This window comes from Fukomys damarensis, unplaced genomic scaffold (genome assembly GCF_012274545.1).
Source record: "Fukomys damarensis isolate Sample0158 unplaced genomic scaffold, DMR_v1.0_HiC HiC_scaffold_12, whole genome shotgun sequence".
In the NCBI taxonomy this organism is placed as follows: domain Eukaryota; kingdom Metazoa; phylum Chordata; class Mammalia; order Rodentia; family Bathyergidae; genus Fukomys; species Fukomys damarensis.
In genome coordinates, this window is record NW_022900924.1 from 23,591,747 (window position 1) to 23,597,963 (window position 6,217).

At 37.8% G+C, this 6,217-nt stretch overlaps 2 protein-coding genes across 3 annotated transcripts in view; one reads left to right on the forward strand and one right to left on the reverse strand.

Moving 5' to 3' along the window:
• Znf891 (zinc finger protein 891) overlaps positions 1–6,196 on the reverse strand; it is a 9,313-nt gene extending 3,117 nt beyond the window's left edge. Inside the window, exon 1 of the mRNA XM_010604213.3 lies at positions 6,019–6,196. The gene's annotated coding sequence lies outside the window, so the exon portion shown is untranslated. The remainder of the gene's footprint in view (positions 1–6,018) is intronic.
• Positions 1–6,217, forward strand: part of Znf10 (zinc finger protein 10) — an 83,446-nt gene that overhangs the window by 29,307 nt on the left and 47,922 nt on the right. The gene's annotated exons all lie outside the window — the stretch shown is intronic.

Sequence of the window (6,217 nt, forward strand, 5' to 3'; positions counted from 1 at the left end):
TGTATATATATGTATATATATGTATATATATGTATATATATGTATATATACATATATATACATATATATATATATGAGTACATATGTCACTTTAAAGGAAGTCATACAAAAATTTGTCTGATTTGTCAATTGGTATATTCACAGTACCTAGAAGACCCCTAAATTCACAGCAGAAACTCAGTAATTGGAGTGAATTTGTGTTGGGGGTGGTGCTTTTTTATTCCCATACCCACTTTTTAAAGAAGGAAAACAAAAATTAAAAAGTTAGGTTTCCCCAAGGAAAAATAGAGGACCAAACCAGGCACACATCTATAATTCCAGCTACATAGGAAATTGAGGGAGGAAGATCATAAGTTTGATGCCAATCTAGGCAAACTTGCAAGACCCCACCTCAAAATAAAAAAGGGCTGGCATTGTAGCTCAGTGGCAGAATGTCCCTGTGTTCAGTCCCCAGTACTGCTTCCCCATTGGCTCTTTAAATCAATAAATGGTATTAGAACAAATGGCTGTTTGTGAAAAACATAAATCCTATATACATATTATTCATAAATTGTAGATAAAAACACAAAAGTGTGCTAACAGGAATTCCACAAGAACAGGGTAGAGGAAAAGAAAGAAACAATGTTAGATATAACTTTTTGTTTTTAGCTCAAAGCAAGATATATAAATCCTTGATCTAAAAGCATATATATACCACATTCCACACAGAATAAATTTTACAAATCTATGAGCTACTGTGAAGGGGAACACTAGAATGTCAAAGATAATTTACTGGAGTGAAAAAAGCCAATTAGTCACAAAAGATCGATTATACTGAGCACAGACTTCTCAGCTGCAAAATGAGTGGCCAGAAGACAATGTAATGATATAGTAGTTTCAAAGTGTTAAGGAAAAACATGAACGTAGAATTCAGTAGTGTGTTACAGAGTGAGACAAGAGCAATATAATACACAATGACATATATGAGAGTTAACCACTCAGTTTTTAAAAAAAACATTTATTGGTACATTTTATTTTATTTATTTGGTACTGGGAGTTGAACTCAGAACCTTGTGCTTGCCAGGCAGGCGAAGCACCACTGAACTAAATCCCTTGCCCTCACCACTTAGTTCTTAAAGAACTATTCTTTTTTTTTGAGACATTCTTGCTATGTAGCTCATGCTGGCCTTCAACTTGTGGCAATTCTCCTGCTTCAGCCTCCACGTTCTTGGATTACAAGTGTGTACCACCAGTCCTGGCACCTAAAGGAACTACTAAAAGAATGTTCTTTAATAAGAAAACTGAACTCAGAAAAAAACAGTAGTGTGTAAAATTAAAAAACAAAGGAGAAATTCAAAAGAAATACAGACATTCCTCATTTAACAACCAAGTTCATTTCCTGCAATTAGATTGTTAAATGAACTGGTCACCAAATGAGGAACTGTATATACAGTAGTATGTACATTACAATATTCAAAATAAAGTAATGGTCAAAGGAAATTCCAATTTGATGACTGCTTTTTATTGCATAACTCTTACATGCAGTATTGACATGATAGCAACATAAGGCTGCTGTAAAGTATAATCAGCAAAAATAACAGTACTGTATAAAGGAGGTATACTGTATTAAAAAAAAGACATTGAGGCTGTATAAAGATGTACAGAACTTTACAAAAAGAAGATAAGCTATAAATCTGAAAGGCAGTTTCTAAGTCCAAACAGCACACCTTCATTGTTAAGTCTGAATAGTCATTAAACAGGTCACTAAATGAGGAGTATCTGTAATGTAACAGGAAAATTCAAAGCAACAATAACATCTTCAAAGGTGCTTACAGTAAGAAAACTAAACAGACAATATTGAGATAATTTCTCTAAGAGAAACTTTAGAATAAGAGTGTTGAAATTGTATGTGTATGAACCTTACTTGGAACACGAGTCAATAAAATTCATAGGAAAACAAAAAAAATTTCAACACTCTATAAATCTGAGATGAAGAAATTACTTAATTCTGGTTAAGACTTTTAAAGGAGTCCTAATCATTCAGAGATAAATTCTGAAATATTTACAAATAATTTCTGTACATGTTTGAAATTTTCATAATAAAAATTAAAAATCCATCAGAAGGGGGTGAGAATTTAGATCAGTGGTGCCGTGCCTGCCTCCCAAGTACAAGGTCCTGAGTTTGATCCCTGGTATCAAAAAAAATCAAGAGGGATATTTTATCCTAGCAACAAGAATAGAATGCTATGCATTGGTTTTTCTTTGTTGTATGTTTATTAAATAAGAGATCTTAGCAAATTAAAAGCTGTAACTCTTCCTTCACGCCATCCCTCCCCAGAAGGTAAAATAGTTAAAAACTAAAGTTAAAGAACTCTCCCTTTTCTGAAAAGAGAAAAAATATTTTATAAAATTAAGATTGAAAGACAAAAGTGCCTCCATATTTGACCTGAAACTAAACTTTAGCTGTGCGACCCCTACCCCTGGTTGTTAATTGCACGTTCTGCTTCTGTAAACCTTGCCTTGCCCATATCCTGCAGAGTAGGTCAACAGCTGCAAGACTCCTTAACCACAGCAAAGTCTTATCTGAAACAAACAGAACTTGAGGAGGGCCACTACCCTAACTTGTGGGGAAAAGCCCAGGGTTACATGTTTGTTCAGCCCTATAAAGATCCTGCTTTTTTGTGGCTCCAGTCCCTTTGAGAGTGGGGTCCACTTGCATAAATAAACTTCCCCTATTCCTCTGGATTTTCTGTCTCTGTGCTGGTATTCTCTTTTTGGTCTAACAAAGACAATTAAGTGTTCAGTGTCAAAGGTCCAACACCTGATTGTTCAGAGTGCTAGAAAGAACAGAGAAAATTCAGAGTGCTAGAAAGAACAGAGAAAATAGGAGGGAGGGAATCAAATAGATACAGTGAAAAATTCCTAGAAATAATAGAGTATCTCAGGATTGATCCATCTAAGAGGATAGAATTTGGGACCTTCAGCTTGCAAGGAAGGTGGTGGAACCACTGCGCTAAATCCCTAGCCCAGTGAATAACTTTTTAACACGAGTGGAACTAAAATATAACAGCATAAAATTTTGCCCAAAACAAAACAAACCTGACAAGCCTAAATAGATGATAAAAAGGTTATACACAAGGGATCAATAAGAGGCATAAAACAAGACTTCTTCGCATTAACACTGCTCTATTGTCTACTTAGCTTTTCAGTGTTTCAAACTTCCAATGGACAGTATTTTTATTCAGAACTTCTATACAAGGCCAAAATACAACATAAATGTGAGGAAAAAATAACTTCTAGTTATATACAGCCTTAATATATATTGATCATATGGATCCTTTTTCAGGATAGTAATAAATTAAAATCCTCCACAAAGGAACTGAAGAAGTTTCTAGGAAACTGGAGCACTAACAGAGAAGAGGAAATGGATGAAGGTAGAGGGATGTCCTAGTATGCTGGTGTGCTATTTGCCTACAGGACAAATGATTAGTCTAGATCAGTGATGGTGAATGTATGGTACATGTTTTATGTTTAAGAAAAAAAGATGTTAATGTATGAGTTGCCTTTTCTAAACTAAAACCTCAATATTCAGATTTAACTGCAGTGTTGACACTTTTCAATAAATAAGTGGGTTTTCGGTTGCAGTTCGGGCACTCATCTCTAAAAGGTTTGTCATCACAGGTCTAGATTGTAGGCGGATGTCCAGGACCAGAGAAGAGTTAAGATTGAGTGACAGAATGGACCTGGCAGAAAACAAGTTTGAGAGGCATTTTACATAGGCTTAAGGAAAACTAAGGAAATAAATCTTAAAGACAATTATCTAAAAAAGTAAAATTTATATAAGAAACTGATTATGGCTCAGCAGTAAAGACCACATAGTTATTACAACAAAAATGAAAATACGTAACAAAATTTGTGAGAGAAATGTAATATAACTGCATCGTGATTTAAGGATGTGGGAGGAAAGGAAGCAAAAATTTTCAACAAACATAACAAATTTAAAAATAATATCTCAAAAAACACTGAAGACAGTCAAAAGAACTGCTCAAGCATTTAAAAGTGGCAACTACTGGCAAGAGATGCCAGAAAGTTGTTTTTTTTTTTAATGTAGAGTCTTGTAACATAAAGTATAAAGTATTTGACTTTTAAAAATATGCACATGGGCCAGGGATTTAGCTCAGTGGTGCTGCTGCCTGCCTCGCAAGCCCAAGGTCCTGAGTTTGATCCCTAGTACCCCCCCAATATATATATTATATATATGCACACATTTCTTGAAGACTAGGTAGAAAATAAATGAATTCCATAATGATGTTTAAAAAAACCCCAGCAAAGTAAAAAGAAAAAAAAGTTAACCCAAAGCTGCATTTTTGAAGAATACTGTATCTATTACCTTGCAGGACTAAAAAGAAAAAAGGTCTGAATGAGTATTAGGTTCAAAAAAAGAAAAAAAATATGTAAAATTTTAGCAGTGTTTAAAAATATCATTAAAAAACTATTGATTTTAAAATTCACCATAAAATTACCTAGTGTGATCAGTGTGAACTTTTGCCGACAGATTTTAAAATTGAGATAAAAACCACTTTTTAAAAAAGAAAAAGGTGTTCAAAATTGTCTAAGAACTTACAATGCCTAATTTAACCAACAACCTTTAAAAAGACTGAGTTTCAGGTTAACTTAGCTTTTGAGACCAAAGATTCTGCATCCTAACAGTACAAACTTTCAAGGGAAAAACTGTCTTCTGGAATAAAGAAAAAACACTATGTTTTCTAAATTATTGATAGCAGCCAACCAGGGCCTCTGCACTGAGCTATATCCTCACTTTTTATTTTGAGATAAGGTCTCATTAAATTGTTCAGGATGGGCTCAAAATTGCAATTCTCTTTCCTCAGCCTGTAAAAATGCTGAGATTACAAGTGTGCGTCACCATTCCTGGATCCAAATTACTCTTGAAAGTTACAGAAATTTTTTCCTGGATCCAAATTTCTCTTGAAAATTTAAGAAATTTTTTTTTTTTTTTTTTTTTTTTTTTTTTTTTTTTTTTTTGGTACCAGGGATTGAACTTAGGACCTTGCTCTTGCTAGGCTGGCACGGTGTTACTGAGCTAAGTCCCCGGCCCTAGAATCTTATTTTTGTAACCGGGCTGGATTGTACAAAGAAAGATAAAAGTGCGATCTTAATTCTCAACATAGGTTAAAAAAAACTGTGCGAAGTCACACTTATTTCTCCCTCGTTTCTTTAAAACCATGTTGCAGCTGGGCGGCGAGCCCGCAGTAGAACATCACTTGTCTGCCTTGCGAGCTTCGCACAGAAATGCATCACCTAACTGCTTGACACATCCTAAAGAACATCAAGTCAGAAGTCCCTCATAAGAAAAAACATTATAGGGCTAGGGATTTAGCTCAGTGGTTCCGCTGCCTGCCTCGCAAATACAAGATCCCGAGTTCGATGCCCAGTACCAAAACAAAACAAAAACACAGAAGACAACCAACAAAAACAAAAAACCGTTTTATTCAGATCCCCTTGAGCACTACGATTAATTTTACGTATTTGTTCATTCATTTTGCCCGGAAGGCCGGTTTCTGGCAGCGTCAAGGGCACTTGTACGAGAGAGCAATGTCAGTCTACCAACAGCATGAGGTGTCCTTAGCTCCCAGGCCTGCTACGCTGACCCCAAACCTAACCCTCGGCCCCTCTCCGGGACTCAGCCTTCCTTCAGAGCAGCAAGGAGCTTCGCTTCCACCCGCAGCACTGGCCTCGCAGGGTAGAATCCAAAGCCAAAGCCAGCATTCGCGGCCGGTAATAGCACGGAATGAAGGAAACAGTATCTATGGTGTTGAAGCACTGCAACCCGCCCGGCCGAGGCAAAGTCGCGGAGGCCGCGACAGGAGAAGCTCCTGCCGACGCCCGCCCCCGGGAAAACCCTCCGTCCGCTCCTCGCAGCCGCTCCAGATCGCCCGGGAGAGTCGCTCACGCACGGCCCCCTCCAGGCAGGGCGAACGCGGCCTTACCAGTGACCCGCGTGCGCCCAAACGCGATTACCTGTGTGGAGCCAGGAAGCAGACGCGGCCAGGACTACATTTCCCAAGATGCCCCGCGAGGTGCGCAGGTTTGTGTCCGGGTGACCCTTTGTTTGTGACAGGACGGCGAGGAGAGCCTGCGTTGGGAGAGACCAGTGCGACACAGGTAGTGTGTGCCTGAGTGCGTGAGCGGCAGGCCGGACCCGTGCTTGACGTCAGCT